This window comes from Macadamia integrifolia, chromosome 12 (assembly GCF_013358625.1).
Source record: "Macadamia integrifolia cultivar HAES 741 chromosome 12, SCU_Mint_v3, whole genome shotgun sequence".
In the NCBI taxonomy this organism is placed as follows: Eukaryota; Viridiplantae; Streptophyta; class Magnoliopsida; order Proteales; family Proteaceae; genus Macadamia; species Macadamia integrifolia.
This window is the reverse complement of record NC_056568.1, coordinates 22,553,275-22,565,758: the sequence shown is the minus strand read 5'-3', so window position 1 is coordinate 22,565,758 and position 12,484 is coordinate 22,553,275.

The following is a 12,484-nucleotide window of genomic DNA, read 5'->3' as shown; positions in this document are numbered from 1 at the left end:
GACTGTCCTAATGACCAGCCGGGCGTATGTCTAACCGCCACAGTGACCCGACAACCGCGACCACTGCTTTCCCCCAAATGGTAACCCAACACCTCAACCCCTGTTGGGAAGGGTCGTAGCACGGGAAGATGATAATCCTAAACCGCATGCTCCTATATAATATAGTATGATTGCATAGTGCCACCGCATCCCATTCCACGGGCCACCAATGCACTTGTTTCCAAGCCGACTACGACATCTAGTCTATTAATGCATCATACACAATAATTCCATCATTCATCACATAAGCACATCATCATTTGACATTTAGAAAGTAAAAACAACACACATGTCATAATAATATGAGGATGGCTAAACTACATATAATTTGCATGATGACATGGCTAGTCTAGATACATTTGAATGAATGCCAAACAAGCCTTAAAATAAGGCCAAACGTCCTCTCCCCACTTACCTGTAGTGTACAAAGACTCACGCCCAGTACGGGTGAGATCCGATGCGAGAAACGTAAAATTCGGTGAACCTATCATAAGGGAAGGGGGTTAGCACTTCGCCACTTTGGGGTCAAAACTAACAAGATTTGATGACAAAATCATGTTTAGAATCATAAAAGAAGGTCGAATGTTCGTTTTGGCTCCATTCGGACACAAAAATCACGTTGGGGGCCTCTTGGGTGGGTCGGACAGCCCCCAGTCACGGCCCACCAGTCTTCACAGGTGGGCGGGTTGGCCCACCAGTCTTGACCCACTGATCCTGATCGGTGGGCAGGTCAAGCCGCCGGTCAGCCTGTCGGTGGGGGCCGAGGGTCGGTTAGGACCGACGGGCAAGTTGGCCAATCGATCGGCCCACCAGTCGGGGCCCACCGGTTGGCCCCAAAGGCCTGCCCTCTCAGGTGGGTGCCCTCAAGCGGGCCGTTTGGCCCACTGGTCTTGGCCCACCTGAGAGGGCGAAAAAATGCCATTTTCCTTGAAATTTTCCCCAGCATTTGGAAAAACGAATGGGGCTTTTCCAAACCCATTTTCCACACATTCAAGGTCTCATAAGATGATTCTAACCTAAATCTAAGTTATATTTAAGGATTGAAAAGCCATCTTACCTTCTTTGCTCAAGAACTCTTTCAAAACCCCAAAAATCACTTCTTAGCTCAAGAAATCACCAATGCTTCTCCAACCTTGTAAAAACCTCTTCAAATCCTTCAAAATCAACACATAGACCATCTATCAAACATTAGATTTATCATTTCAAGGGGGATTTACAAGATCTCAAGGAACTCTACCCAAATCAAGGGTTTTACTTGGGTTTGGTGAAAGTTTAAGAAACATAGCCTTTGCTCACCTCCAATTGTAAATCTCGCGTTGGGGATCACTCTTTCGGCATCGGAATGGGAAGATCAAACTTCAGCACCGATTAAATCCATTTCTTCTTCCTCTTCTCCGTTCTCTTTTTCCCTTCTTTTCTCTCTCCTCTTTACTCTTCTCACCAAACGCCCGAATGTCATAAATGAGAAAATGAAAAACATAATAATACTATTTATACTTTTTTTTTAAAACATCTAGTAACCTCATGGGTGGGTCACTCAGGTGGGCGGATGCGCCCACCTGTGACTGCCCACCTGAGGCCCGAAAATTGGCCAACAAGTGGGATTTTGATGGAATTCGACTCTCGACATGTATCTCACTCTCGACCTAAGGTATATTATATGTATGCGCTTGAGGATACGGCTACATACCAGCATTATCCGTACATGACCTTATAATATGTGCATGTGCATGGCTTGGGTACACCCATCTCCTCTGGCACTGGCTCGGACTTGTCTGGCCAACCGGTGTTCAATGTCACCCTTTCCATCATGGTCCATAAGGAACCCGCCTTAACCCTCTCCGGTTCGGGTCCTGTATGATTAAACTGAGTCAACCGTGTAATTAGACTGAGTTTAAAAAGTAGGGTATCACATTTACCCCCCCTTTTTGAAAATTTCGTCCTCGAAATTGGCGTACCTGGTTGCTTGAAAAGATGAGGGTACTTGGCTTGGATTTCATCCTCTTTCTCCTAAGATGCTTTTTCAAGTGAATGATTTGCCCATCGCACCTTTACGAAGGAAATGGAGCGGTTGTGAAGGGTTTTCACTTTTCAGTCTAAGATTTCAGTTGGCTGCTCTGTGTAGGTCATATCAGCTTCTAGATATTTTGGTTCCACGGGTAATATATGCGATGGATCATTAACGTATCGCTTCAGCATGGATACATGGAATACATTATGAACATTCCCGAGTGAAGGTGGCAGAGCAAGCATGTAAGCTACTGAGCCGACTCGAGCTAAGATCTCAAATGGGCCAATGTATCTCAGGCTCAACTTACCCTTTCTATGGAATCTTTGCAACCCTTTAGTAGGAGAGATCTTGAGAAACACCTTTTCTCCTGCCTGAAACTCAATGTCTTTCCTGCGGTTGTCTGCATATCTCTTTTGACGGGACTGAGTTGCTATAATCCTTTCTCGAATAACATCGACCTTGTCACAAGTCATCTGTATCATTTCAGGTCCTAACATTCGGCGTTTACCTACCTCATTCCAATACAGAGGAGTTTTGCACTTCCTACCATATAATGCCTCATATGGAGCCATCCGAATTGTAGCTTGGTAACTGTTGTTATAGGCAAACTCCATAAGGGGTATATATTCTTCCCAACTACCACACATTTCCATTGCACATGCCCTGAGCATGTCTTCTAATATCTGTATGGTTCGCTCCGACTGACCATCAGTCTGTGGGTGGAAAGTAGTACTCAAATTCAATTGTGATCCCAAAGCATGCTGGAAGCTTTTCCAAAATCTGGAAGTGAACCTTGGGTCCTTATCTGACACAATGCTCACTGGCACTCCATGCAAGCGCACTATGTTATCCATATAAAGTTGTGCTAACTTGGCCATAGAGAACTTGGTCTTGATGGGAATGAAATGAGCAGTCTTAGTAAGCCGATCAACTATCACCCATATCGCATCCATCCCCTTAGGTGTGCATGGTAGTCCGGTGATAAAGTCCATTGTAATCCTATCCCACTTCCAGTCTGGTACTGGGAGTGGCTGAAGAGTACCATAAGGTCGATGCCTCTCAGCTTTTACTTTTTGGCATGTAACACAAGTCGCCACAGACATGGCTATTGTGATTCTCATGCTAGGCCACCAGTAATTTTGTTTAAGGTCTTTATACATCTTTGTACTTCCTGGGTGGAGTGAGTACTCAAAGCTGTGTGCTTCCCGCACTATCTTGTCTTGTATATCCAAATCATCGGGCACACATAACCTACCTTGAAACAGTAATGCCCCATCGCTGGCCAAAACAAAATCAGGGTCGTTCATTGTTTGATCTTGAATCTTAACTCTGATCTGCTACAATTCAGGATCCAAAGGTTGTTTTATTATCACCTCTTGCCTAATAGACGGATGCACCTGTAGAGCCATCAGTGATACAGTCAACCATTTAAGGTTTTCTAGTTGATGTTCAAGCTCTAAGGTTGCTCCTTCATATAAGAGGGTTTCATCCATTAGTGTCGCCTCTTGTACAAGTGGTGGGCTGACTACTAGGTATGAGAGTGACACAGTCTATGCCTTCCGACTCAACTCATCTGCCACTATGTTAGATTTTTCAGGATGATACTGAATGTCCCAGTCATAATCCTTCATGAGCTCAAGCCATCTCCTCTGCCTCATGTTCAAATCTTTCTGGGTGAAAAAGTACTTAAGGCTTTTGTGATCACTGTATATCTCGCACTTCTCCCCATACAAATAATGTCGCCAAATCTTTAGGGCAAAAATGACTGCGGCTAGTTCCAAGTCACGAGTGGGGTAGTTTTTCTCATATTCCTTTAGTTGTCGGGATGCATACGCTATCACCTTACCGTGTTGCATGAGAACACAACCCAATCCAACCTTGGAAGCGTCAGTGTAGACTGTCATTCCACCTGTGCCTTCAGGGATGGTCAATACAGGGGCCGACACCAACCTCTTCAAGTCCTGAAAACTCTTCTCACATTCCTCTACCCATTCAAATTTCACACCCTTTTTGGTTAACTTGGTCATTGGTGCTGAGATCCGAGCAAAATTCTCAATGAAGCGCTAGTAGTATCCAGCCAAACCCAAGAAATTTCTAATTTCAGTAACGTTCTTAGGGCTTTCCCACTCTACTACTACTTTCACCTTATCAGGATCCACCTCGATTCCGGCCTTAGACACTACGTGTCCTAGGAATCCAACTTGCTCGAGCCAAAATTCACATTTACTGTATTTGGCAAAAAATTGTTGTTCTCTCAGCCTCTGTAACACCATCCTCAAGTGTTGAGTGTGCTCCTCTTCTGTCTTAGAGTATATCAAGATGTCATCAATAAAAATAATTACCCATTTATTGAGGAAATCATGAAATACTCGATTCATTAAATCCATGAATACTGCCGGTGCATTGGTTAACTCAAAAGATAACACTAGGAACTCATAGTGACCATACCGAGTCCTGAACGCTGTCTTGGGTATGTTGCCACTCTTTATCTTGAGTTGATAATAGCTTGATCTAAGGTCTATCTTCGAAAACACCCTTGCACCTTGTAGTTAGTCAAGCAAATCATCAATGCATGGCAATGGATACCGGTTTTTAATGGTTAGCTTATTCAATTCCCGGTAATTGATGCACATACGCAAGCTGCCATCCTTCTTCTTCACAAACAATACTGGGGCACCCCAAGGTGAAACACTTGGGCGAATGAACCCCTTCTCCAATAATTCTTGCAACTGCATCTGTAACTCCTTTAATTCGGCTGGTGCCATCCTGTATGGGGCTTTAAACACTGGAGCTGCTCTAAGAATCAAGTCTATAGCAAATTCCGACTCTCTATCAGGCGGTAGATGCATCAGATCATCTGGAAAGACGTCGGGAAATTCTTTAACCACATTTACCTTTTCTAGAGGTGTAACCTTTGCATCAACATCAAGTACTGATGCTAAGTAACCCTGACATCCACTTTCCAACAACTTTACCGCTTAAAGAGCGGAGACGAGGACCTTTCTAGCCCGTTTCATTTTATCTGCTCGGTATACCAATTCTTTTCCTTCATCATCTGTCACCCTAATTATTTTTTCAGCACACATCACATTAGCTCGATGGGTCGACAACCAATCTATGCCCAGTATAATGTCAAAATTCTGCATGTTGAATTTAATGAGTTGTGCATCCATTTTCTTCCCACTGATTTCCACTGGGCACGACCCATACACCTCCTTCAATTGTGTAACTTTACCGGTAGGCATACTAACAATCATCCCATGATCTAGTGTCCTGGGTGACATACCAAGTTTCTCAGCAAATCTCTTAGATACGAATGAGTGTGTGGCTCCTGAATCAAACAAGACATAGGCTGGTATGCCCGATATAGGTAGAACACCTAGTGCAACAATGCATATAAGTACAGTAGGTCATCAATATTTAACATAAGGAAAAATCTTAAATTAAAATGTACCTGCTACCACTTCCGTGCTGGCCTCAGGTTCCTCAGTGGATAGGGCATACATCCTTCCCTGCGGTTGATTTTTTCGAGTCAAGGGAGGTTGGTATGCAGATAGCTGACTGGAGGGTAAGGCTAGTCTAACCCGACAGTCTTTACCATAATGTCCATAGCAATGACAATTAAAGCAACGGATCTATGATGCCGAAACTAGGGCGGGGCCCCTCTGCACTTGTCCTGCTGTAGGCAGAGGGCAGGGCGGCCTTGGGACTGTAGGTACCGTACTAGTGTTTGGGCAGAAAGATGTAGAGCCCGAACCACCAGCTGGTCGAGGAGGGTAGCCAGATGGCTTATAGGGCTGTCTATATGTAGGCCCAGAACTATACGACCCACGGTATGTCTTGGATGAGTTGCCCATGTCCGAAAATGGATTTGTCCTCTTCCACAATCCAGGTGTGAGGGACTGTTCTCCCTTCTGCTTATCTTCCATGGTCTTAGCCTTTTGCACAATCTAGCTATAATCTGTCAAATCAAAGACTTCAAGCACTGACCCAATGGATGCCTTTAATCCCTTCAGAAATCTTGCAGCCTTTTCTTCAGCTGACCTCATATGCCTAGGGGCAAAATGGAACAAGCTTTCAAACTTCTGTTGATACTCAAGGATAGTCTTACTCCCTTGAGTTAAGGCCATAAATTTCATTTCTTTACAGTCTCTGAAACTACGAGGGTAGTGGTTGGCCAAAACAAATCCTTGAACTGTTCCCAGGTGGGTTCCGAATGTGCGGCCAATAATATAGGCTTAGAGGCTTGCCACCAAGAGTTGGCTTCATTCTTGAGTTGCAGCCCAGCACAAATAAGTTTCTGTGCCTCAGTACACTTAATCACCTCAAATATCTTTTCCAGCTCTTGGATCCACTGTCTGGCTCTAGAGGATCACTTCCCACCTTAGAGAATACAGGTGGCAAATTCCTCTTCTTGGAACATGTACTTTGGAGGTTGAATCCATGTGTAGTCCCCAAATCTTGATTTTTTCCATGTTTCTTTCCATAGAACAATCATTCCATGAGAATGTGATGTTTTCTTTGTGATTACATAGTTTTAGGCTTTACTTCTCAATTTATGAGAGAAATCCCAAACTATGCCCTAATTTTCTCCACTTTGGGGTTTTCTTCTATCTCTAGCCTTTTTCTCCCCAACAACAATTCAAATGAAATTCCTTATGCTTGAATTGCACTTATAATGTTGGAGAGATCATGGAAATTTGTGTATGCTTGAAATCCCATCTCTTTTCTATGAAAACCCATCTCTTTTGTGCTGGGTTCCTTGAAAAATTTATGGATTTCTATGATTCTCTTCCCATCATTTCATATTTGTGGACAACTTAAATCTATTTCATTTCTTGCACCTCAATGTCATAATAGAAGATTTCTTTGCATACTTTAGATTGTATAATGATGGCATTTCATTTATTGACATGTAAGCTTCAAGCTTTACTCTATTGTGAGACTTTTTATTTTCTTAGATTGAACTTGCACATTGAGATTTGGGGTTTTTCCATCATTCCTCACTTGCCATGCTTATATGCCTTTGTTACATTTCTATTTGCAACGTGCTAGTGGATATCATGTTTTGGGGGCTTCCTCCTATTCATTTCTCCATGATTTATCCACTCCTCTTTCTATCATAATCCACATTATGTATTTAGGTGCATTTACATGCACTTGCTCACCCATCTATTTGTTTCCTTTGTTATGCAACATCCTTACTTATCACTATTTCCTCTCTTTTCTTACTAGGATGTCTTCTCGCAAGGGCAAAGAACTCGCATCCTCTTCCACTCGACGTAGGGCCACAACTTCCAAGCGGAAGAGTGCAGGGACTAGTTCCCCAGCCCCCCGCACAGGGCGACAAGGACCTACCCCTATCGACCCTTCAGACTACGATGAGGGACTCTTCCGAAGTTCAGAGGCGGCAACCAACTGGCAGGCCTTTCTAAAGAGGTCTGTGATGATGGAGAAGACCGTGGAAATCGGTGATTTCCACAAGGTTCAACTTCATGAGAGATTTATCGCACTGGGTTGGCATTCAATCCTCAACATAGCTCATCCGTGCTATGAGCAACTGGTTCGAAGATTCTACTGCAATTTGGAGGTCTCTTACTAGTATGGGGAGTATTCAGTAACTAGCATAGTGAAGGGGGTGAACATTCACTTGACTGTGGACACCCTTGCGAGCATTTTGGATATTTCTTCAGTTGGGCATCATTTCTACAGTCCCCCAAGGAGTAAGCCCATGGGCCCATCCTTAAGTTTGGAGACGCAGGACCATATTTACGAGACCATCTGTGGCAGCAAGGAGCATCCGGATTCTGAGACGACATTTTACCCAGAGGTTCGTGTGTTTGCTCGTTTGGTTCAGTTCAATTTGCTCCCTAGGGGAGGTCACCGGTACCAGGTAGGCTTCATGGCGGCCTACATAGCCTTCTGTATCTATAAGGCCTTGGAGGGAGGTGCCGAGCACTTATGCTTGCCTTACATAATCCTTAAGACTATGGAGCATCATACCTCACATCCCGAGGACGGAGGGTTCCCATATGGTAGGATCCTCACCAGGATCTTTGAGTTCTTTGGGGTGGATCTGAGTGGTGAGGAGGGAAAGACTCCAACAGACAAGTTTGACAGGGGAAACCTATTGAGAATGGGTCTCCAAGCTCTCATGGATGTACTTCAGAGAGTAGGAGCTCAAAGAGGCAGGGACAGGAGGAATGCCCATAGGGAGGATGTTCCCATGGAGGAGGAGACTAGTGAGGAGGATGAGGATTATGTTCCTCAGTTCAAGGAGGAGGATTTTCTGGACGAGGATATCCTTGAGGAGGAGCCTCTTGAGTCGAGAGGTGCTGATCCTGGCTTCACGAGGGCTGCATGCCCATAACACAGAGCCCCACCACCTGAGAGTGGTGCATTTGATTTTGAGAGCATGATGACTGCTATGAGGGCCTTGAAAGAAGGGCAAGATCAACTACTAAGAAGACTAGATGAGAGTGCTTCTAGAGAGGAAAGCATTTTGGAAAGGCAGGCTACCTTAGAGAGTTCCTTCCTAAGATTGGGCGAGGACTTGGATACAACAGCCAACGCCATTTCAGCAGATTTTTCCCGACTCCGGAGGGATCTACAGCTTGTGAACTCCAGGTTTGATTACTACGACCGTCGGCTCAAGGTTAGATCGAGACCTAAGAGGGACGGAGTAGTGGAGTTAGACGATGACGAGGGTCTCTGAGGACTTAGCTCGCCCGTCCACATCAGCTTCTCTGTAATACCCTACTTCTTAAACCTGGTCTGATTACAGGGTTGACTCGGTTTAACCATGCAGGACCCGAACCGGAGAGGGTTAACGCGGGTTTCTTATGGACCATGATGGCAAGGGTGACCTTAAACACCGGCTGGCCCGACAAGTCCGAGCCAGTGCCAGAAGAGATGGGGGTACCCAAGCCGTGTACATGCACCTATCATAAGGCCATGTACGGATAAAGCAGGTATGTAGCCGTATCTTAAAGCGCATACGTATATTATATCTTATACCGAGAGTGAGGTTCGTGCCGAGGGCCGAATTCTATCAAAATCCCACTTGTTGGCCAAGTTTTGGCCCTCAGGTGGGCGGACAGGTGGGCGCATCCACCCACCTGAGTGACCCACCCATGTAATTACTTAGTTATTTTAGGAAGTATAAATAGCATTTTGATTCCTTTTTCTTTTCTCATTTATGACACTCGGACGTTTGGTGAGAAGAGTAAAGAGGAGAGAGAAAAGAAGGGAAAGAAGAGGAGAAGAGAAGGAAGAGGAAGAAGAGATGGATTTCAATGGCGCCGACACTTGATCTTCCCATTCCGACGTCGGAAGAGTGATCTCCAACACTAGATCTACGTTTAGAGGTGAGCAAAGGCTGGGCTCCTTAAACTTTTCCCATACTCAAATGAAACCCTTGATTTGGGTAGAGTTTCTTAAGATCTTGTAAATTCCCCTTGAGATGATGAATCTAAGGTTTAATAGATGATCTATGTGTTGATTTTGAAGGATTTGAAGAAGTATTTACAAGGTTGGAGAAGCATTGTTGATTTGAAGTGATTTTGGGGTTTTGAAGGAGTTCTTGAGCAAAGAAGGTAAGTTGGCTTTTTATTCCTTAAATCTAACCTAGATCTAGGTTAGGACCATCTTATGAGACCTTGAATGTGTGAAGAATGAGTTTGAAAAAGCCCCATTTGAATCCCCAAAGGTTGGGGGAAGTTTGGGAAGAAACAACAGTTTCCCGCCAAGACCGGTGGGCCATTTGGCCCGCCTGTGGGCACCGGCCTGAGAGGGCAGGACCCTCGGGCCCAATCGGTGGGCCGACTGGTGGGCCATCCTGCCCCCGATCTTAGCAGGACCCTCGGGCCCAATCGGTGGGTCAGATCGATGGGCTGATCGGTGGGCAGACCTACCCTTCGGTCAAGACCGGTGGGTCTGACTGGTGGGTCAGACAGGTGGGCTGTCTGACCCACCCGAGAGGCTCTGAACGTGATTTTTACGTTCGATTGGACCCAAAACGGACGTGTGACCTTCTTTTAGGATTCTAAACATGATCTTGTCATTGGATTGTGTTAATCTTGATCCCAAAGTGGTGAAATACTAACCCTGCTCACTCATGATAGGTTCATCAAATCCTACGCTTCTCGCACCAGATCTCACCTGTATCGAGCGTGAGTCCTTGTACACTACAAGTAAGTGGGGAGAGGATGTTTGGCCTTTTTTTAAGGCATTGTTTGGCATTCATTTAATCGTCTCTAGACTAGTCATGTCATCATGCAAATGCTATGTAGATTAGTCATCCTCACATTGTTATGCCATGGGTGCTGTGTTTATTTTATAAATGCCAAGTGATAATATGCTTATGTGATGAATGTTGACATCATTGTGCATGATGTATTACTAGATTAGATGTCGTAGTCAGCTTGGAAACGAGTGCATTGGTGGCCCGTGGTATGGGACGTGGTGATACTATGCAATCGTACTATTGTCATATAGGAGCATGTGGTTTAGGATTATCATCTACCCATGCTACGACCCTTCCTCGCAGGGGTTAAGGTGTTGAGTTACCATTTGGGGGGAAGCAGTGGTCGCGGTTGTCGGGTCACTGTGGCAGTTAGACATTACGCCCGGCTGGTCATTAGGACAGTCGGCAACCCCGGTGGTATATTCAAGAGGGCCAATCGTACTGCTTTTAAATTGATGGAGTCAGCACCTTTAATTTTTAGTCATTTACTTTATGTTGAGAGCCAATGGTCGGCATGTTTTATTTTTTCGAGTACTCACGGTGGGCCTTCTCTGACAACCCTATGGGTGTATCGCGGGATGGAGTTTGCTGCTCGTACCCAGAGTATACGCGCACTATGGTTGTAGTAGCACTAAACCAAAGACTTAGTAATGTTGCTTAGGTAGATGTGATTAAAAAAATGTATCGCGTAGCATATAGTGCTTATGGTTGTGATTTGTTGTGTGGACTGCTATGTGGTCCATCTTTCCACTTACTGAGCTAGTGAGATCATCCCACGTGTGCACCTCTTTTAGATGATTTTGCAGGTCATCCATCTGAAGAGCACGGGTCGGGTCCCACAGTTGAGTTCCTTGAAGAGGATTGGTGGGCCCCTGAGGAGTTAGAGCACGACACTGATTGCTCGTGCCAGGGTTGTGCTGCGGGATCACAGTTTTGATGCCGAGCTGAACTCTACCTCTTGATACCGAGCTGAGCTCTACCTTCTGATACCGGGCTGAGCTGTACTTTTGATACCGAGCTAAGCCCTACCTCTAATACCGAGCTGAGCTGACTCTCTAATTTTTGATGATTCCTTTTGGGTACTTGATATGTGAATTGTACTCTTATTGTGTAAATATCATGCCTTCGGGCCCACATGTATTTAACTATTGTCTTACAATTCGGGAATCAAGTATTATGAGAATATTTACAGGTAAACCAAGTCTTCCGCTGAACTGATGAGCACTTTCTTAGTTGTGTGTATGCTGTGGTGGAATACTGTATCAGATGATCCTGACAAGTTTGGGTTAACCGGTGTTAACCCGGTCACTGGCCTGGTTCTGTGTGAACGGGGTGTGACAATAGTGGTATCAGAGCATGATGCTCTACTCCACTCACAGCATACCGTTTAGACCCCGTAGAATCTATAATAGGAAAATGGGATTGGGTTAATGTAAAAACTTTAAAGAGTTAAAAGCCAAAGAAAGAAAGGAATAAAAATGGTTGCATTTAGATATTGCATTCATGGCATGCGTGCGAGAAAATAAAAGGGTAATTAATTGGTGTCATAACCCATCGAGTACAAGTTTGACGAGATTTCGGCAGCATGACGACGCGAAATGAGATTTCCCAAAATTTTCACACAAACACCTGATAAACATATCCATATATATAACAATGATCAAAATTTACAAAGACACCACAACTAAACTACACAAGTCATCACACATACAAATTCACCACAAGCCACTATCAAAACACATCATCCCACAATTAAGTTCAGTTACAGAGAAAGTACAAAGAATGAGAAAAGAAAGAAAAAATATATACAATAAGATCCAACAATAGGAAACAGGTGAGAAGCTGGTGTGGACGAGCTAAGTCCTCACTGATGATCATCATCGTCATCGTCCAATACTACTACATTCGTCTGAGGTCTAGAGTTGACGTTGAGGCGATGGTCGTAGTAGGCAAACCTTGAGTTCACCAGCTGTACCTCCCTCCGAAGTCGGCCAAAATTTATTGAGATGGCATTGGCCGTGGTATCCAAGTCCTGGCCCAGTCTGAGGAAGGAATTCTCCAAGGTAGCCTGCCTCTCCAGGATGCGTTCCTCCCTGGAAGCACTCTCGTCCAGTCTTCTTAGCAGCTGATCTTGGCCATCCTTCAAAGCCCTCATAGTGGACATCATACCCTCAAAATCATATGCACCA